We start from the raw sequence: 22,567 nt of genomic DNA, 5'->3' as shown, positions 1-22,567 counted from the left end.
GGCAGCTGGGAGGAGCAGAGGGGGCACCCAGCTCCGTGCTGGGACTGCCACGCGTTTGGCTGTGCAACCAGGCAAAAACCAAACATACCAAACTCTGACGGTGCCACTGGAGCTTCCTGCATGTCACTGGGCTGCTGCTTTGTGCCTCTTTCAGAGTGGTTTGACAAATGTTTTTCTTCTGACAATCCTCTCCTTGCAACTTAGAGGCATGCTGTTTTCTCCTAATTCACTGCTGACAGTGGAAACTTGAGGCGCTCCCCTCATAAACCACCGAGTCACAGCAATTCATTAACAGCTGACCAGATCACCTCTTCCTGTGCTCCACCTCTGAAACATAAACTGTCTTGATGGATTTTATTACATGTTGTAAACTTGACCGATTTTCATTTCTCCCCTGTGCTCAGTGTTCTGCAGGATTTCACCTTTCTGGGGGAGGGAAGAATGGGGAACACAGTCTAATGTGGTTTGATTTAAATTATTACCCTGGTGCACACTTTCTTTGAGATGCTATTTTCCCTGCCTGTTCTAACTGCTGAGCACAATCACTAGAGCTCAATTATTAAAGACATTCTAAAAATAGGGCCATGCAAAGCTGTCTACAAAGAAAAATCTTTCAAACACAGAAAGAGACATATCCTGGGCAGTGCACTTTCACTGTTATTAGCTTCTTAATTTTTTTTTCTTGGTTTCCCCCCCCCCCCTTCCATCTTTTGCTCTCTTTCCTCTTCCTTTCCATTCTTTCCTTCGGCAACCATAAGGAACAGGGACTTTCAGGACATTCTCTCCACTACCCTAGAAAACTGCATTAGCTCATGCACACATTGGCACAAGAAAACATTTCCTTTTTAGTAAATGCCAACATTCTTCAACTTTCCTTTCAAGAGGATCATGAACTTGTGTTCATGGGAATATAACCAAAATAAAATAAATAAATAAATGTGAGCCCTAGTATTTCTAGCTGCGAGTCTTTTCGTGCACTCTTCAGTGGATTTGAAAACAAGGGCATGGTTAACCATCTGGAATCCTCAGAACTAACGTTTCCCTGCCAGGGAGTTTTACAAGTCTGTGATTCACTTGATGATTCCTGTTTGGAAAAGCATTTAAGGCTATAGTTAAATATCTAATTAAGCACAGGTAAGCTCTCCCCTCAAGGAAGGTCTCTCTTATTTTGAGACACTAGTTAGGAGGGGAGCTAGGAGAAAAGGTGACTAGGATATCTGAGCAGATTCTCCTTATAGTCAGTTTGGGTGTCCCAAATCCTGGCCACTCTTTCTAAAAGATATCCTTAAGGATAAATAAGAAAAATAGGGCTGATGCAAGATAGCAATGTGCTAATCTCCTTTTTTACCTTAAGTTTCCCAACCATTTTCAAAGCAAACAATAGCAATTACATCCAGACCTAGAGTTGCAGGAGGGAGGAAAGACACAAGAGGAGGGAGAAACAGGAGGGAAAAAGCTAGACTTTTTGCCCCCACTGCAAAATCTGGATGAATACACACATGTACGTGTGTCCCTTGCTTCAAGGCAGGGGTCACATCACTGTTTCTGCTAGCCCCAGCAGGAGCCTTTTAGGCAGGAGACTGGTGGAATCACACTAATTTCACCTGGCTACAGGCATCTCTGTTTGGAAAGAAAATATCTTCCTCCCCCTCCCCTCCTACATCAGTTCCACATCCATTAACATTCAGACTAAATCTGCAGTTACAATCTCTTTATCAGGCTACATCTTGCAGGAATGGCTCTGCCACTAAAACTGTGAGGACTATAAAAGTGCCAAGGGACTTAGCCTGAAAATTAAAATCAGGGGGCTATCAGCTTAGAGGTTGCACAGTGTGTGCAGGACATAACACCAAGGAATGACTATAAATCTTGTAGTACTGACAGCTCTGAACCATTTTACTCTGCTTTTCACAGTGAGCTTAGGTGACCATACACCTCTTTCACATGGCCTGTCATATACAAGAAAGGTGTTAACTGCTAATGCCAGCAGTGAGAAGCTGTTCAGGAATTTTTCTGCCAGCTTTTGCGACACAGCAACCTACTTAAGGAGCATACAATCCTGGAGACTGTGCCTCTTGATGTCTCTAAAGAACATACAAACTGATGAATGGTCATACACATCTTGTAGGAAATTAGTGTCCATGGTCATTCTCAGCTAGACACTTACAACTGAATGCATATGTCTCCAAAGCAAAATACAGAAAAATACGAGTCCTTTGAAAGTTGCTCAGGTATCATCCCTGGGTCTTTACTAGGTTTTAATACCAATTTCAGCTATCCAGACTAAGATAAAACCACATGAAGAACAACCATTTACTAGAACAAAATATATTTCACAGTCAAACTGGCCATTTGGGATATACATCTTGCTGACATGAAGAATGTCTGAGTTCACCACATAGCTAAATTTTAGAAATAAAAGAAAACTGTAAAGGGTTTTTTTCCTGTGGGCAATGATACGAGTTATTTTTATCTAACTACTGCACAATGACACCGAACCATTCTGTTAATAGTAATGACCACTAATGTGAAGAGAAGAAGATGAGAAGTAAACTAAGTTTCTAAATTACCTATATACTTTAAGTTCAGCAGGTGACTTACACTGCAGAAGAAGCAAAGCATTGAAACTAAAGCACAAGAACTTAAATTTCTCTTCTCTGAAAGAGTGTCTGGAGTAACATTGACACAAGCACCAGGATGAGCAGAGTCTCGCTTTCTGAGGTTGACTGAATCTTAAAGCCTGATGAAAATATTTCACTCAATTAGTGTACCTTGAAGTGGGAAAAAAATATGCAAAAGAGCAGTACAAACAATTCAAAATATAACATCTGTGAAGTACTGCTGATTAATAAAAATAATAAAAGTCAGTGTAAAGTACAGCATCCCTTTGTTAATTATAGATCGCTCTCTTTAATTAAAACACCATAACTGATTATTGGCACTTCCTTTAAAAAGACAGAATTTGCTAGAGGCACAATAAATACTAATAATTCACTCTGCAATTATTAATAATTCCCTTCTATCCCTCATCCATCTAATCCACACAAAAATGGAAACAAGCATTGGGAGTGCCATTTGGTGCTTGCTGCAAGCAGAGGGAGGGAGCTGATTTGACCAAGACTGCAATGAGAGCTGCTGGCAGGGTGCAGAGGGGACAGAGGCAGGCAGGGCAGGCAAAGATGCCTGCCCTAGTCACCAAGAGTGAGGAGACATTGATGTTGGTTGTACTGCAGATACACAGAGAGCCAAACACATTTTCAGCCTGAAAGACTTCAGTGACATCAGGGAAGAGGAAAATGCTCCTCAAAGAGGGAGTGTGGTGGGCAGCACAACATGCAGCATCCACGGGAGTCTGCTCCAAGCACTTGCTGCCAACCTCCTCAGAGATGCTGAAGCTCTGTGGCATTTGCAAGGTTCAGGGCAGGCAGCAGAACTGGGTTCAAGACATGGCCCCTGTATTTCCATAGATAATACATCACTGAATATCACCAGCTTCCCTCTTCTTGCCAGCTATTAAACATTGAATGAACAAAGAGCCACTAATCTGCAGTACTTTTCACATGCCATAATTTAGTATGATCTATTGGAAGTGGCCTTCTTTGACAGCCTCATTTACTGCAGAGCCATAATGCCTTTCAAATATTTATTGTGAGTGATGGAGCCGCGCAGGAGCATCAGCCTTTGCTGATTTTATTATTGCACTGCCGGAGGAACACAGATGTATCCTTCAGGTTTTATGAAACTCACAACGTTCTTTCATCCACAGTATAAGGATGAAAGACCTAAACCAGTTACACACCACCTGGGCACTTTAAACATGATCTATTCCATTTCTCATACTTTCTTTAGAGGCTAAGCCTGAAAATTAAACAAACCTGGGAATCACTCTCAGAGGGAAAAGCTATCATGGTAAATGCACACACACAACATAGATCTTGATGTTCTGCCCCCATCCCATTGCACAACCATGACAAACTCCACCCCAAATTCCCAGTGGTAGTCAGGGTTGGTTTTTTGGAGGGCATTTTCTATGTTGGGTTTTTTGGTTTTTTTACAGTGGTCATTAAGTCTAAAAGAAAATGAGCTATGAAAAGGGACAGCATTTTGTTTTGACTGATACTACTTTTTGACAGCTGCTGCAGGCTGCTCTGGGGAAGGCAGAGTGTGAGGAGACAAGCATGAAGTTTGTTGCCTGCAACTGAAAACACTTTAGCCACAGAGAGCTGGATTCTTGTTCTGATCGAATGTGATACACCTGCATGGGACCCCTGTTGGAGGAGAGGAGCTATGCCAGTAAGAAACTAGGCTGCTGGGAGTCGCACTTCACCAGCCAAAATTTGAGAGAGTTGTGCCTGCTCCCCAGGCAGTGCAGAGGTGAAAGCATCAGCCTCCACACCTGCCCTTCCTGCGCTCCACTGCAGTTCACAAGATGCTTCCAATACAGGTTGAGTAATGCAGCTTTACTCCCTTAAGAAATGATACAGAGAAAGACGCACCCAAAGTATTTCTTGCTTTCAATTGCTCATCTTCCAATTTACAGCCTTATAGTTCATTCCCACAATAACGGTTAGCAGAGGAATTTCAAATTGTAGGTGCACCAGATAAGGAAGTTCAACCCTCCCTCCCCCAAAACAAACTGAGAAAATGCCCCTCACACTTGTCACCATTAGCTAATGGCTGTGGCATTTTAGGCTGAATGAACCATGTTGGCTGTTCATGCGTGCAATGCCACTGAAAGTACTTGGCAACAATGAAGGCACTGGGGGCACTTTAGCCAAAAATGTAACCACAGCCTCAGTGCTTCCAATATCTAATATAACATGACTGAGAACATGGCTGGTCTTTGTCAAACCAGGGAATTAAAGGCTTCTATATAGATCTTGGAACAAATTCATCCTGTAACATCAGGGAATAATGACACTGGATTTTGCTCATATTTGGTAAACTGGAACTCTGAAGTCTCTACTTGCATTTACTATAATGTGCACGTTCTTAGTTTCCTAGGTTGTTTATTTTAAAAGGGACAACAAGAATATTATAAGTAGACAGACAACTTAAAGCGTGAATTTTCCTCTCTCTCACCCTCTGCTTTATTTTCTTTTCTATAGATAACATCTAGTTTAAAATATCCATTCCAAAACTATGATCAGCAAATACAATTAAACTCTGACTCAGAGAGGCTTGTGCCAAATGGCAAACTGCCCCATAAAATGGTTGTTTTGGCCTCTTTCTATTTATCTCCATCTGTCTTGAAGTATTCAGTATTACAGAGCAGAGAGATTCTGGGACAGGTGGGTAGCATGCTAGGATGGAGAAGGAAAAGGACCATTTCATTTTCTTGGCATATCCTAGCTACAGTTTTCCTACAATAGAAGAACAAATGAGCAACTTTAGAAGAAAAGGGGTGGCTAAAGTCTTATATAATAGACTATTTATGTCTGAAAAACCTCAAACAGATGTAAAAGTATCATCTAAAATAAAAAAATTTGAGGGAAATTTGAGACCAAAAAATGATTTCCCGATGTTAATACTTATCATGTCACTCAGAGCAACTTGCTTTCTAGTGGTATTGTACTGAAGTATTCCAAGCTATGGACAACCTGATGTTTCATAATAATGATGATTGCTGATTCTTTTCTTTATAGCACTCCACCTGCCAACTGAGTGCTGGGTACGCTCAGGTTAGGACTCTAAGCTTACAAAACGAAAACGTTTTTACCGGCAGATTTTTCTCATGAGGTAGAGACACCTTTACACCTCCTGGCCATGGGGATGTGGGTGGGCTCGCCACTGATGTCGTTTCCTCCAGACTCCAGAGATCACTTCTGGCTTCAGTGGTGTTGCTTGGTCTGATATTCGGGCATGGGCTGAATTCCAGGGTGAGAGGTTTCTCAAGAATTACTTGCCTGAGGGAAATGGGGTTTATCACCATTGGGTCATCTGATGCTTCTTTTTACTGTAGCTGGCATTCCTTCATGTGGGACTCTCTTCCTGATGCATGTTCTTGCTCATGCCCTCTTGAGACAGAACAAATGATGGAGACTGCTATAAATCTTCAGTTGCTTTTGATAAAATATCCTTAGCTATTCTGGAAACCATGCCTTTTTCAAACATCCTGCCTCCTGCTGTAGTGGGGACTGCTGCCTTTAACCATGGAGCTTTAGTGACTATGGTGGCGGCTCATGACTACTGCCAGCTTCACTGCTTCCTGCAGGGCTCCAAGCACCACATTCGCTAAAACCTCATAAACCCCATACGGCTCTTTTTCAAACCATGTGTTTATCAGTGCCTAGAAATGTCCCTTTTAGGCTGAGAGGAATCCCAAAATTGGCCTCTTTCCTTCTCTGTCAGAGAGGTTTTGGGTTTTATGCTGAGTTTAGCCCTATTTCTACCCAGCAGTGAAAATACTCTTGCCCTTCAGCTGGGATAATCTCCAAATAATCCAAACTGTCCTGTGGTTTTATCATCTGTCTGCATATGCCCATTTGCCTCAAAGTGATTTTCTTGACCATCACAAGTATCAAGTAGCTCTTCCACCTTACCCAGAGCTGCTCCAGGTGGTGTTTGGTTTGCCCATCAGTCACACTTCCCCCTTTCCTTGGGATTGCGCCCACCAGCCCAAAATACTGTGCCTCATGTACCCCATAATCAAATACAGAATGACAATCAACATCTCTCAAATCTGAGGGAGAAAAGGCCTTTTAAGATTTCTAAACTGCAGGTTACACTGTGCCCACATGGCTTCCCAGAGACTTCTACAAACTCTGAGATCCTTTTACCAAGATCCACATATGCTATTCTCGCTTCCCAGTTGTAAAAGTGTTTTTCTGGGAATCTGTCATGTTCTTAACACTTTTCCAGTCTCCAGACTGGCAGATGCCCCATGATCACAGATTAATGAAAGAGGAGCAGGAACCTGGAGGCTGGAAGGTAATTCTTGGATTTCATTTGACTGTGCTTTGTAACTAATCATGAAAATATGTCACAAGGATGCTGGAAAAACACATTTTTCCTTGAATAGCATATGTTACTCAGATAAAATAAATAGATAACAACTCCCATGTTGCCGCATACCAACAACTCCCATTATATGAATGTGACTCAGGGAACCAAATGTTTAAAGCTAATATGCCAATAAAGAACATCAATCTGGGCTGAAGGGAAGCTGCTGGCTGGGTGATGAAACCAGGCACAACCCCTTTCTCTAAACTCAATGTAGCCCTTGAGTGTTGCAACGAAATCTTTGCCTTGACACGATGAGGTCCTGAGCCTGGGTGTACAGGGAGGGGGGAAAGGGATTGGGAGGAACCGCAGTGCCTTTGAGTACTGCTAAAGACATTAAAGGGCAATCAGCAGCTCACCAGCAGAACCCTGCATTTATTACAGCATAGCAAATTTTCAGAGATGAGCTCCTTTCATTTAGGTCTGCAGCTGCTTCTGACATCTCCCAGATGAAAAGGACTGAGCATTCTCACAATATTAAAAACTCAGCTTCTTTTCCTCTTGAAACTGTAGAGAGGAAGAGCAATAAAAAAAATGAAATAAAATAAATAGTCTGCTGTATCCTGCCTGTTTACTTTCAGGCATAGGAAGACCATATCAGACTTAACATAACTGAAAAACTGGAGCCAAAACACTTGTTTTTAGAATCTGTGCTCTAGATGAGTGTATGTAAGCCATATAAAATTGCATATGTGTGCACAAAAATTGAATGTGTGACTCTGATCTTTATGGTAATGCTGTGAGTCATCTGCTAATGGTCAGTCTCCCCTGGCTGGAACTCATTATGGGGTGAGACTCATTATAAATAAATCCTTTTATCAGAAAAATTTAAACTCCCACTGCTTGTTCCAGGTGCCTAAACAGCCAGGGTCTAATTAACTAATGATGCTGACCAAACTGCAAATACAATTGGTTTACCAGATGATGATACCATGCAATATATGCAAAGTTCTCTGGCAGCAAACTGGGCAGTATATACACACAAGATCATAGCTTTAAAAGCTCATTTTCCTTAGGCACGGGTCAGAGATGACAAGAGCACATCATTTGTCTTGCAGCCATTGAGTAAATGACGGCACTGTACAGCAACCTAGATGTGCACACAAAGGATGTATTAGTGGATCAAAAGGTGGCTCTTGCCTCTAATTCACGTCACTCTGCTTTCACTGGCTCGGGTTTGCTGTTTGGCTCTTTGAGCACCTTGTTTACCAACACTTGTTGCCTTTACAATGTTAATGCCACAGAAAGATGAAACTGAAGAAAACAACAACACTTTATCATGCAGAAACATTAATATCTCTCAACTGGAAACAAATTGCTCAAGGGCTCTGCCTGATGCCTCCAAGTTGAATGAAACTAGGCAAGATATGTGTCTAAATAAATATTTGATGCTGGATTATATGGTCTAACAATTCCATGCAAATTAAGAAAAAAGAGTCTGCTGTATTTTTAAAAAATAATCATTCAAAAATGCAGTATCTAGACACGTACAAAAAAGAGTAAGCCAAGTGAAAAACATTTCCAGCTAGAATTTGAAAAAGAAACCCTGTGATCTACAAGCAATGTTAAGATGTGCTAGTCAACACCAAGTAGCAGCTGCTCTTAATGTTTAAAAAAAGAATCGATTAAAATAAGTATTTCAACTATTGCAAACAAGACCAAATGAAAGATGAAAACCAGAACTGTGCGCTGTTGACATACCAGAGGAAAATACAGAAAATAAATTCAGAACTGAAAAGAAGTAAAATAGGACGTTAAGTGAATTTTTAGAATTATGTGCCTTGAAAAAGTCAAGAGTATTTTAGCTCCCAGTTCAGAATCAGAACAACACTTCAGATTTTTCTCTAAAATAAATGTAGAACTTTCCCTCCTCCCCCCCTCCCACAAAATCTGGCATCTGTGTTAACAAAGGTGAAAGGAGTAAAATGAACCAGAGGAAACAAATCACTGTATATTCTTCTAAAGGTTTTTACGGTCCTTGCTACACCTGACCTGTCACTGGGTGGGTCCAGAGAGGCAGTCCTGATGAGGATGGTGAGGAAGCAGGCTTGCTGACAGACAGCAGTGAGGATGAACGACAGGTTACAGAGAAATCACTGCAGTTTCACTCCCTTTCACAAACCTGTTGTCCCCTGCCCTGACAATGCCCCCACAGCAGAGAGGTTTGTGGATGAAGGGAAAGAGCATCTGTGCCTTTGACATCAATCTCTCCTTCAACTGAATGACACTTACATACCAGGCAGGGCAGATCCTGACACTGGTGTCATAAAAGCCACCCTCCTTCTGGAGGCTGAATCAAAATACATTTAGTATATATTTATAACCATGCAAGAGTTAGGAAGGAGCTATGACAAGAAGAAAAACATGCCATAATCTTTCTGGTTCAGCACTCACCAAAAAAACAGGCTCCCAGCTCCAAGAGGTGAACGGACAGACACATCTCACTAAATATGTGTTGCAGATACAAGTGGTTTTGCAAAGAAGCAAGAGAAGGATTGGTGTTTGTGGGTCAGCTTATTATACTCCTCTTTAGAAGTAGTTTTTTTAAGAAATGAAAGAATTTTTCAAGCTATTTTATTTAACAAAGCAACTGAACTTTGCAACTGCAGCATGTCTTTCCCTCAACTCCTTAGCTGATTAAAAGAGAAAAATAAGAAAAAAAAATTTACTCTCTTGTTTGTTTAAAATTCTCACTTACTGGCATGCTATTCAATTTCTGAAATGCTGAAACCACAGTAAAACACAGGGATTTTTTATTAAAACAAATACATGATTTTTAATCAACAAATTCTTTTGACACAACTATAGCACATTCACAGCTGCCATTTTTTCTCTCCTACTACATAGTGATTTTCAATATAATTTATCATGTCAAAATTTTTTCCTTAATATTTATGAATTATGAGGCTGAAATGGCACTTTTTCATGATATGCCCTTTCTGTATTAACATCAGAACTCCTACTGCTATAGATAATGTCTCTGTGATGAGAAGAGCTGGCACACACTGGCTCAAGCCACTCGATGAGGCATTTTTTGAGAGGATTTGGCAGTGGTTTAGGCAATTTTCAGTGAACATTCAACAGAATTAAAAATGTCTAACTGAAATTCACTTTTGATTTCAAAGCTTCATTTTCCAAATCAAAATTAATTTTCATTTCAAAATGGATAGTAATGGGTAGCAAAAAGAAATTTTCCTGGAGTAAAATGAAAACAAGAATCCCTTACTTGACCTCACACAGGTTTCTTCCTCTCCCACCTGTAGCTTTTGTAGATTTTTGGTCCACAAAATTATTCAAATGATGCAATATTTGAAAAAAACTATAGTGGAAAAAAATCTGAGTTATAAATACCAACATATCTATATTACCTACATGTACTCTCAATTTTGGTAAATTGAGAGGTTGTAATTTTTGTAGACATGATCTTATTTTCCCTCCCTGCTCCATGGGCCAGCACAGCCATCCCTCTTGCCAAGCAAAAGAGGATCTGCTCGGACACTTGGAAACATCTTGCCTGCTTGCACCACCAAAGAGAATCAAAGCCCAAGTACGCCTACTTCTCTTTTTCTTGTTTGTTTCAAAGAAGATAGAAACCATTCAGATCTCCGAAACAGATGGCATGATTTTAAATCATAACCACATGGGCCGTGTGCATCCCGTACACTGCATGGATTATTCCACAGAAGCTCTTGCTGGTGACAGACCTAGCAACACATTGGGCCTTTGTAGTCTGCTCCTTGGCACTTCCATAAATGCTTCCCCTTTGGAGTAGTAAAAGCTTTCTGCTGCATCTATGTCAGTGGCAAGTGTGAAGCCCTGCCATGTTTTAATGGCATAAATATGGAGGAAAAGCATAGCAAAGAGAATAATTAACAAGGACATGCTCTCTCTCTGTTGCCACTGCTAAAGCATTTTTATTTTAACCTAGGAGCACCTGCTAGAAAAGTCATCTGAGGGGCAGGAGATTTGAAATTATGATTATTTTTTTTTTAATGACATTTCTTACACCCAGCATCTGTTTTGTGAAGCAGATGTTTCACGCTGTGGGATCGCTGCCCACCCACTGGAATATCTGATTGGAGTTCACATCAAGTCACCAGCACAAACCAGGTCTTCCACAGTGACTGAGCGAGCACAGCCTCCAACAGCTAAACTAAACGGATGCAGTCTGTCCAAAATAATACTCTTGGTGTGTTTTTCTGATTTCCAAGTGTGATTTGGGCAAATTGCAAATAGCAGCTTTGACACACAGAAAATCTGTCTTCTGTTTTTCTTTCTGTGAATGCTCATGAAAGTTAAATAAATTCTGGGGAACTCTGTCCACTTAGCACATGAGTGTCTCTGAATGAGTAAAGGTACCCTTGCCTGCAGGTAACAGACTGTCCTTCTTCCCTGGGAGCGGCCTCTCTGCTTGTAGGGTGGCAGTCATCTGGCAACAGGGACAACATTGCAACTTGAGGAACTAAATTTACCTCCCTATTTTATAACCCCAACACAAAATGAAGAATAAAATACCTTACGAACCAAAAACATTCTGGATGAGTGTTTTGCAAGCAGAAAACACAAGGCAGAAATTGTCAGATAAATTGTTTGAGTAGTTCAGCCAGCGCCTTTCCCTGGCTCCATAGTTCTTTAGAGAAAAATGCTAAGATTAAGTTATTAAGGGTAGATTACCATTAACTTTATCAACCATGTCTGAATCATACTATCACCCCCACAGTGCTAAAGTAACTCAGAGCACTGCAATCAATGGAGGTTGGCTGCTTTACACGAGCAGAAAAATCTTCCTATGCCTTCACCAACAGCTATGAAAAAAAGCCTTAAGTGGATTTATTTATGGATGAGGGAATGGGGGTGGAAACAGTTTCTCGGAAAATCCAAAATCCTGGCCAAGGATCTAGAAGAGGATTATTATTACAGTATCCCTCTTTATGAGCTCTGCTGAGCTGAGCTTGTTAGAAAGGTGTTAACTTTCCTCTGCCAAGAGCACTTTGCAGTAATCAGTTTATGAAAAATTCAATTTGGCAGCAAACTCTTGGCAGTCTCAAATCAACTGCACCTATTATACCCCAGTCACAAGTGGATGGGCAAAGGTGGCTCGGTGCATCAGTCTCTCCTCACCCTCCTCCGCAGCCTTGAAATTTGTTCAGCAATTCTGGAGGAGGAAAAAACAGTGTTGTGTAACTCATCTACAAAGGACAAGGAGGAGGAGAAAAAAAAAAAAAAAAAAAGAAGTCAGAAACAAAAGACATCCAGCTGCAAAGCTTCTGGCAGGATCTTACAGGTAGAAGGTCTGTTTTTGTGGGCTTCCCAGGACAAAGGAAACAGCCTGAGCCCTGTGACTACAAAATAGTCACCCCGACTGGGAAAAATTTAAATGATGCTGAAGTGATAATGAGCACTCCAGTGGATTTCTTCCTGAAATTACTCACAGCTGCTGTCAAAGCTCCATCAATTTGCTGTAGCAGGTCAAAGAGAAAACTCTTAGGAATGCTGCCTGAGAGCCTTTGCTGTGGAAGAGGAATCCCACCAAGACCAGGCAGGGCCCAGCAGTACAGAACACTATGAACATCTCCCCCAGCCAGCTGGGAATAGAGCTTCCAGCTGCCTCCTCTAGGGAGAAACAATGGTCCCTCCACACAAACTGACCATTGCATTATGGTGCATTGCTGTGTGTCCTGTGGTTAGCTTCATGACTGTTTTTCCATGAGAAGATATCACTGGAACTGGGGAAGGAAGGCTGTTGAGGAAACAGATGGTATTTTCTCTCTGATTTTGGTGTTTGAGAACAGAATTGGCACAGTTTGTTCCTTGGTCAACCCTTACTTTCAGGATAAAAAACTGTTACCTGCCAGAATATGAATGGTTTTGAAATGTGCAATAAAAAAAAATTAAAAAGCATGTGGAGGGGGAGCTTTCAGCTTAAAGAGCTACCAAATTTGCATTCCTGAGGTCTGATGCTATGGTTTTCAATCTGATGCTTTGGAGATATTAGACGTTCTCTCACTAATATCAAAAGTGAACATCCTTTCTTCCTCAAGATTTCCCAAAAGATCTTCAAAGTCTTGGAGTTCCTTTCATTCTTAATACTCACTGTGATTATGTTGTATCTGCAGAATTCTTCTTTACACCTGGAGTTTAATATTTTCCCCTCTCCAGAAGATGTCCTTTTAGCTAGGGTCCATTTCAGGTGGCTGCTATCTAAAAGCCAATGTGCCCATTTATATTAATTCCTGCCCTTGGAAGAATAGGATTAGGAGGCTCAGTCTGATGTGTACCGTGCCCTTGGTCTGGTAACTTAAATGGCATTATCATTATCATGGGGATCTGCAGCCTAGGTAAAATGCCCCAGCGGCAATTAAGTGAAATCTGCTCTATCTGATGTCCCAAATGCCTTCATGTTGCTCTTTCCCACCTTCCCATCTGTACTGAGAAATAGGCAAGGAGCAGATGAGCGTTGTAAGGTGCACGGGCAAGCCTTGTGCAGAATGAGACTCATCTCCCTTCCTTCCTTGGTGGAACAAGCTGATTCCCATCTACCGAGGCCTTTTCAGGAAAGAATACTGCAGAAACAGTGTGAAGTACTTTGCTGACAAAGTGACAGGAGAAGGAATTTCCATAAGACCTTTGGAAATGGTGGGTGTCATTTTATGCATGCAAAGCAGAGGCTCTGGGTAAATCACGTTTGCTCAAGGAGGACACAGCTGCACTGGTGCAGGAACCCCTGGCCTGCTTGGGCCGTGTTCCTCTGACTCTCCCCTGTGAGCACACAGGCACATGCATCTATCTTAATTAAAAGTCTCCAAAATCCAAATTCAAAGCATTCTCCTTTTCCCACCTCTCTTCCACCAGCCACCACTCACTCTGCTGAAGGTGTAAATAGGTCAGATGTTTCCATGGCCACAGTGAACCAAATAAGCAGTTGGGGTTCAGTGAGTAATGTGGGTTTTTTAATTGTTCCAGTGCTGGGTAGCATGAGGTGTGTGACATCAAGCTGACTGTACCTAACTTTCTCCTCTGGCTCATCGGTGACGTAACTGCTGGCACTGGCCCCTTCTCCCCCTGAAGCTGTTATCTCCTGTGAGCTTCAACAGGCAGCTCCTCTTATGGGGTAGCACTGATGAAAAGTACATTTCTCACAGAAAATATCTCTTTGCAAGTACTAATTGCTGGTTCCAGAGTGGCAATGAACCTATTCACACAAGGTGTAATTAAGTTGTGACTCACTGCCACAGGATGCTGTGGAGGCCATAAATAAGCCTGTGCCAGGACTAGACAAATTCATGAGGGACATGTCTAACAAACAGGATGGTTGGAGTGCCACACCATTCAGGAAGGCCCTCCTGAACTTCTCCATGCCTGAAGACAAAGAGCTGTAGAAGGGAAAGGAGGGTTTGGTCCTTGCTGTTCCACCGGATCCCAAGCTAGATGAATGTGTAGTCTCCCACCTCCTCTGCATAACAAACAGAAAAATTGATATGAGCTGTGGAGCTGGTGGTTCTGAGTCTGAGCAGTACAGAGATGCCTTTGACCACAGTTAACCATCTTGAGAAGAATACCCAGGACACCAATGGGATCAGCCTTGTGCTGCATTTGACTATTTGTCACAAGGCGTTTTCTGATCTCTGTGTGGTGAGTCATCTTGCTGCTATAGCACAGATCAGTTTTCACTCAGTGAAAAGCACCAGATCCTTTCACACATCACAGAATGAGGTATTTGTCAATAAAATTGCTCATTTAAGACTTATTTATCACCCTTTCTGGGAGCCAAATCTGGAGACATCTACTTTAGCTGGCTGATACTGTTCATGAAAGCTATGGCTGGAAGATTTTGTTCCATAATCTGCCATTCAAATCCATCCTTGTCTCAGCTGTGATGTTCCCTGAAGCCTCCTTGCAATGCAGAAGAAGGCTTTATGAGGAAGAGTCAGATTAAAACTGCCTCAGTGGTCAGACTGCCTGGGGAAGTTGTTTATCCATCCTGTAAAACAGGTAAACCAATCTCCTCTGCAATTTGTCAATAATATGGTGTAAATAATGCTACAAAAGTAAAAATAGTAATAGAAGTATTAATAATCCTATTATGCTTTATGATCCTGGAATCTGAATTCAGGCTCTAACAGCACGTGGTTGAAATATTTCGGTTTCTCAGCATCCTTCTTCATTTCCTGGGTTGGCAAAGGAAAAGAAGGGTCCACACAAGATCTCCTCTCTCTCCTGTAATTAAACACAGCTTAAGCATCCACAAAGGACCCCTGAGCTTTCCTGACAGACTTTTAGTATAAGCTTACTCAGACATATCCTTCTCTAAAAAATCATTTTACCTACACTTCTCACCTTTTGGCAGTCTGGCTTACCAAAGGACTATGGCTGTATTTGCCTGGGACACAATGAAGCCAGTGATGGTGTTCATGCCTGTTTGCTCATCTCAGCAAGATGGGACCTGAGTTCTCGGCATTTTCTCCTCCCAACACCATCATCACAACCGACAAATGCCAACCAAAGCACCAACTCTTGCCCCTCCACGTGTTGTCTTCTCACACAACCACTGGGGCTTTAAGTTCAGGGTGTTGCTGGGGCCTTGACAAGCAGTTGGGAAAGTAATGAAGAGCTCAGGTCCCTGCCCTACTGAAACTTACCGACTTGACATTGCTTTTATATTCCCAATTTCTGGAAGTGTGAAAAGGGAAACAGATTCTAATTTCAAGGCAAAATTCCTAAACCTTAAATACTGTGTGAGACTTTGTATTTTTTCTAGAGTCTCTCTCAGAAACCTGATAATCATGCATTCCCAGTTTGAAAATATTGATCTCTTTTTTCCTCTTCAGTATTTATTTCCTGTGTGAAATGAGAATCCGTAGAGCTTTTCTTGTTTAACAGCCTAAGATCTGGAGTAATACACAAGTATCACCTTGTCACAACAAATAAGTTTTACTTAGTCATTGGCATTAGCAATGTCCACACAGCCCTGGGAATAATGTCTTGTTTCAGCTCATTACTGCAGTGCCAACAAAAGGAGATCAGTGGGGCTGAAATCCAACCCCCAGACGTGCATGTGCTGTTTGGAGCCTGCAATGGGCAGCAGTGTTATGGGTGGCTGTAAAAATGTTCTTTGGAAAGTCAAAGAGGACACAGCATGGCTGTGGGCAACTGGTGCTGCCCTCTAACTTTTTCTCATTTTCAGGAAATTGTATGCTTCCTCTGTAATGTGGGGATAACCATACAGACAACTATTGTTTAAAGCATATGAAATCTACAAATAAAAAGAGCAGCCAGATAAAACCACCATTGCTAGCTGTCTTCTTGGGAAACTTTATCTTTCACACATATTCTTATAATTAAGATAAATATGATGTTGGAACCAATCTGTGTTGAATATAATTATCAACTCCCCACATGCATATTTCCACCACCCCTACTTTTCACCTATGTAAAAACATGTAGTCTTTTTTACTAAGTAGGTTTGACCCTATTGGAGTTATCTGTAACAGAACAATTATTTGTTCATTAAAAATATAGGGTTTAGGGAACATTGGATTAATGAGGAGAGAATGCAATGCAATATTATGGAAACTATATTGCAGGATTTAATATTGTATACTCCAGTGGCTGGAAAGTCCTGCCTTATAATCCTGTGGTATCAATGCTGTACTGAAAAGCAAGTAATCCTAAAATCCAGTTAACTTGGGTTTTGCGTACTGCAGAAGCACAGGAAAGAGCAAGAATCTATCCAGACATTTTGGGTTACCATAGTTAAGGGATAGGTCTGGGAAAAAATGCTTTGTTTTGTTTTGCAGATCTCACTTTTCAAATGCTAGCACTCACTAGGTCTATGCAGCAACTGTTGGGTCTTTGACTAATATTGTAAGTCAAATCATAGGTCACTACATGCCTGTTCCAAAATAGTCCTTCCTCCCTGCCAAGTCCTAAGAAACTCTGATCACGGATGAGAAAAACAGGAGATATGCGATCAGGTGCACAGGAAGGCATTGGAATGACAAAGCTTCTAAAATTACAGATGTATGAAAAAACTTCAGTCCTGATTTTCTAAACTCTCACTCTCTTGAACAGTCATAGAAAACGCACCGTAGACACCAGCACCACATCTGGGAGGGTACGTCAAATGCTCTTTTGGTCCTTATTCACAAACGAATCACCAGTGGCCCACAAGACTCATTGTTTCAGCAGAGTAATCTTTGGAAGCTAGTACTCAGTGGTGTAAAACTGAATTTTTAGTGCATTGATTTTTTTCCTGCAGGACGATTTTCCTTTAAACATGAATAGCAGGACAGATGATATTGCATGAAGTACCAAAAGTTCTCCACAGGAAGTATTCTGAAGTGCATCATACAAAGCCTTAAACATTGCAGCTAGGCAGATAATTTCACTACTCTCATTCCCTTGCTCTGCACTAACCCTCAGATACATACTAAAAGAAGAGAAAAGTTCAACATAAAATTTCTTATGCATTCCTTAGGTGTTTATAAAGAAAAATAAAAGAAAGGGAACTTTGCTTCACTGGTTTCAGGGAGCTGAGGGCAAGACTGTCAAAGCTAGCTCAAAATGTTAAAAATATACCCGTGTAGTCCCCACATTCCTATTAAAAAAAAAAATAAAAAAAATCTTGAATAATCCCTGCCAGACAGCTAAAGCAATGATTAGATTTCATAATCAAAGTATTTATTAATTGGCAATAGTGCATCCAGGTAGCATTTATCTACCTAGCAAAAACTTGCATGGACCACTGCAGCAGCAGTAATAGCGTGTTGGAATGCTAGAAACTTAGATTTAAGATTTTAGTATATAGAAATACATATGAGTCAAGATGGAGGGCTTTGGGTGTTGTTTTGTTTCAAAACCATCACAATAGAGTTCTATTTTTCGCTATTCAAATAAAAATGAACAAGAGAGGAAAATTCGCACCAAAAAAACCTGCAAACCAACCAACCAAAACCCAAACAACAACCTGCCCAGAAAAAAAAGCTATTGTAAATAACAAACTGTAACACCTGGAAATTTCAGGGAAAAAGTTGAGTCTGTATCCCTCTATGTGTTATCATGTATCACATATAATGAGTCAATGCCTGGGGCAAACCGTCTGATTGTTCGGATTTTAGTGGCAGCCCTGATAACAAGTGCAAGAAAAGACGATGTTTTAACCATGGATACGGTGGTGGGGCCTCGGCTCCAGACAGTGGCGTTAGACAAGCTGCGAGGGAGGTTGTTTTGTAACCTTAACTATGACAACTAAGAACCTACAGCTACAGTAGTAATTGGATTGGATCTGCATCAGCCTTCCATCACAGACTGTGTGCAGCAAACAGGGTTTTATTCATGCCTGGCTATTACAAATAAGAGTCCTTGCCTCTGTACCTTTTTTTCCTCAGAGAAAGAAAATCAGAAACTACTTTTGCTCCAGCGTTGCCTGAAGGACCTATAGCAACATAATCTTATTTATTACCCGTCACCTCACTATGCAAACATTTCCTACTGTGTCAGAACAACCATTTTTTATATCGTTTCTCTCTGAGGTCTCAACACCATCCATCACTGCTAGTCACCGGCCCTGCTCCTGCTCTGGGCCTTTGCACTGCACAGGGATCCACCATTGCAGGGGCAGGGGCCTGGGCTGCTGCTGTTTTCCATTTCGTCATTCTTCCATTAACACTTGACCTGCCTGGAGCAGGCCGCATGTTGCTAAGGATTGAGTGGGCACCTTCTTTATGAGCCTTCCCTATAACATCCTCTTAATACAGGAGAAGCCAACCTGCATGCATGCCTCATGAACAACTCTCCTCCTCCTTCTTTGAAGGAGAAATGGATGGAGGTTCCCTTCCCTGTGAATAATTCTGGTGCCTGCCTGCTCTCTCCTGCATCACACACATATGGATGTCTTTAGCCTAGGGATACAGAGATTTTCACCTAATCTTTCTTAATTGCTGCTGGGAAGAGATGAAGAAGTAAATAGGGATGTAGTTGCCATCATAGCAGCAAGGGAGAAGTGGCTGAACTTGCCAGGAAAGTAACAGGGGAAAACCATGACTACATAGATCTGAGATAGCTCTAGATTCAAGACAAAGACATCTAAATGTAATCATGATTAGTGAGAACATGTTAACATTACCCTATTTTTCAAGTGATGTTTGTCAGTAACAAGTCAGGCAAGACCAGGACAGTGACAGACTCTGCTCCACAGGGGTATGTCCTCCTCAGACCTCCCCAAGAGATGGGTCATGTAATTCCACTGATGTACCTCTGCAGCATCCAGTAAGATTGTTCATGCATCCTTTTTCCGTATTTCCAGTAATTTCCCTTTTGATTTTTAGGAGGTGAGATGTTCCCAGTTATATACAATTATAGTTGTAGACAAACCTGTCTGCATATTGCCTTTGCTCTGGAGAGCATCTAGTAGAAAATGCCCCAGTCTTTTCTTCCCAATTGCCCTGCTAAGCATCCTTTCTCCTTTGCTTTTTGTCTCTAGACCTCAGTGAGGAGGGAACAGACCATCATCACATTTTCTGTGCCAAAATAAGAAGAAGGAAGTGTTCCTTTATAAGTCCACAGAAGGACAAGATTGCCAGTCTGTGACCACTGGATACCTTGCTCGCATGCTTGGCTATCATCAGCTTCACCAACAGTGCTGTAAAGACCCTAACAAGGTCATTAACACGTTCTTTATATTATAGAAATTATATTCTCAAATGCATATATGTGTATATACTCCTAGGGCATGGGAAAAGGCAGATGTTTGTAACAGTTGAAAAAGTAAAAGAGATTGTTTTTCTCACTCAGCAAATTAAAATAAATCTGACCAGGTAGTGTGTCTACAGTACAAGAGAAGATTCCCATAACGCTTCTAAATGTAACTGGGTTTTCTTGTAATATGTTATAGTGAAATTACAAGCTAAATTTCCAAGGAATTAGTAGAATGATGGGAGGGTAAGTTATGGTAATGATATACTACATAATGTAATACAGGAGCCCATAAACCCATAATGTCAGTTTCCTATGAAAATGATGCATAATATTAATAAAAAATTTCTAGATACAGTAGTGACTGCATGACCTGCTCGGTTATAAAAGTTAATTGTAACATTTACTTGGATATGCCCTCTAACGTCTCTCCAGGATCACTGATTTGTGTACAAAGTGGGATAAACACTTTATTCTTCTCAAACTTTTGTGACTCTGAGCGTTTTATCTTAACAGTTAAAAAACAACATTTTTAGCAACGTGCTGTTCTCTACCCAGCATTGCTGGAGTTCCACATGTTCATTTATGCTTTCCCACCTTGATACAAGATCTTTTGTGAGGCGACAGATCTGGCTCTCCAGTGACGCAGACTGCTACACCTCTCCTGAGGGACTCGGAGCTACCGATTTTAGAGGCAGCAAAATCCACTTTCATCTTGCACTTAAAAACTGGCATCAAATTTGGAAATGGCTTCTTTGTGAGCTGCTTATAGGGGCACTTTCAAAGTTACAAATAAATGCTTTTCAAAGAGAGGTAGTCATGTATCTTCGCTGTGCCTTGGCACATGTCCCTCCAGTGAAGCACCAACCCTCAGCCCTGGCCCATCCCTGTGGGAGCTCCTTCTCAGGCATGGCTGAAGCACCAGTTTGAGGTGCAGCAAATTCTGCTTCACATATCAAAATAAGAGGAACAGAAACCAGTGTGGGTGGATGGTGGGAAATAGAGAGGGAGCTGGAGAAACGTTTCGCTAGAGGCATGAGTCAAGGCACTGTGAGATGTGCAGGATTGTCATAGTTTACATAGTGTTCTCATTGCCAAACAACCGCGTCAAATCCCCAGAACAGTGCTGCCTGTGGAGAGGTCAGGAGCTGCAGGACAGTAGTAGTGTTACAGCCGCAGTGTCCTCAGCCAGAGGCACTGACCCAGGGAGGATCTCACAATCCCCTAAGACAGGGTTCCCACAGCAAAGAACCTCCACCTTGAATCACAACCCCACATGCAGCACTGAGAAAAGGCATTTTCTCTTTTTCATGTCAAAACAATGTCCAAATTTTAATGACTTTAAAAACCTCTCCTGGAAGGAACTTAAACCTAGACTATGCATAGAGACGCCTGACACTTATGAAATTGGACCTTTCTCATCAGTTCCCTATTGTACTTATTTGGCCCAGATAGCGCTTATTTATTCCACAACTTCCCAAAACAGTTGTTTCACAGCTACATATAGATAGGAGTAGAAATAGTGAGGACTGTGCTGACCCAAAACCTACCATAGTCACGGGAGAGATTCCCACTGATTTCAGTCCCTTGCATCAATCTAACTCTCCAGGAGCATTACTTCAAGCTGGCCTACTGCCCTGGGTTGTGGACCAATTCAGAGCAGAAATCACTGAATTTAGAGATGGCCACACTGCAGCCAGAACCTGCTCGAGTGCCTAAGCATGCATGCAGGCACAGCACCAGCACACACAAGTCACACTCTGGCACACAGATCCCTTCTGACCTGCCTGACAGCCCTGCCTTTCTTCACACAGTCAATGGAGAGGGGTCACTTTAAGGGAACAGGACGCTAGAAACGATCCTGTAAAACCTTCCAAGTCTTTCGGCTCCCCCTTCCTCTCTCCAACATTTTGGCTATGTAAACACCACCTAGATATTTTGTTGTTCTTACTAAAAGATGCTGTTATGGTTTAAGAAAATAAAAGAAAAAAGAGGTGGTAAGAAAGAAAGAAAAGAAAGGGGAAAAAAAAAAAAAAAAAAATGGGAGACCTTAAGATATCACGCCAGAGCAGATTATTTTAGAGCAGAGCAATAGCACTTCTTCCCCTCCCCACAAGTGCAGCCAGCACATTCGATTTCTTTTTCAGTATGTGTCCCATGTTTATTATTAAAATACGTCATCACCATCTAATCACCACTGGAATTGAAAGTAACTTTTCACAGGAGCATTCTAAAATTAGAGTGCCAATTAAAATTAATGCAAACCCAAAGTGTTGTGCTGTAAAGAAAGTACGGCCAACGCGATGAGCTCAACCCATATTTGCTTGTTACAGAGCGCTGATACTTGATTTTTAGTACTTATTTGTTTGTGTTTCCCTCCTCTAAGAGCAACGCCACAAAACCACGGGCCTGGGGCTCTGCAGAAACCTTCTCCTTACCCCACGCACGCAGCTGTGAGTCCCATCCAGGAGCCTCCCGTCTTCCCGCTCCAGGGGAATCACGGAGCGCTTCTCCCGGCCGCAGCCTCCCCGGGCGCTTGTCGCTCTGCTCCACGTCCGGCAGACAGCTGGGGCCAGCCTGGGGTGCCGGGGCATCGTGGCGAAGGGACATGGGCTTCCTGATATAATGGGAAGGCTTGTGCCAGCGCCGGCATCGGTCCGGGCGGGATTCCAGCACGGCGGCCGTGCCGCACCTGTTGCAGGGCACCGACCGGGACAATCAGCTGTGCGGCTAATATTAACCAGCGCCAGGGAGTGCGGCGGGGGCAGGGGCAGCATTCAGGCACAGAGAAACCTGCAGCGAAATCACCGTGCGGCTTTGCCTTTAGCTGAGAGGAAAACAAACCCAAAAGACCAGTAAATGCCCCGTCACA

At 42.0% G+C, this 22,567-nt stretch overlaps 1 protein-coding gene across 6 annotated transcripts in view; it reads right to left on the bottom strand.

The window, feature by feature from the left end:
- The window catches only part of ARPP21 (cAMP regulated phosphoprotein 21), a 196,970-nt gene extending 174,665 nt beyond the window's left edge, over positions 1-22,305 (bottom strand). For 3 of the 6 annotated variants that reach the window (XM_040086952.2, XM_058423594.1, XM_058423599.1), the window contains exon 1: positions 22,134-22,305. The gene's annotated coding sequence lies outside the window, so the exon portion shown is untranslated. The remainder of the gene's footprint in view (positions 1-22,133) is intronic. The other 3 variants (XM_040087010.2, XM_040087055.2, XM_040086960.2) reach the window with 2 other exon arrangements.
- Between the last annotated feature and the right edge of the window lie 262 nt (positions 22,306-22,567).

Source organism: Hirundo rustica, chromosome 1 (assembly GCF_015227805.2).
Source record: "Hirundo rustica isolate bHirRus1 chromosome 1, bHirRus1.pri.v3, whole genome shotgun sequence".
NCBI classification, from domain to species: Eukaryota; Metazoa; Chordata; class Aves; order Passeriformes; family Hirundinidae; genus Hirundo; species Hirundo rustica.
The sequence above is the reverse complement of the archived record's forward strand: the minus strand, read 5'-3'. Positions and strand labels throughout refer to the sequence as shown.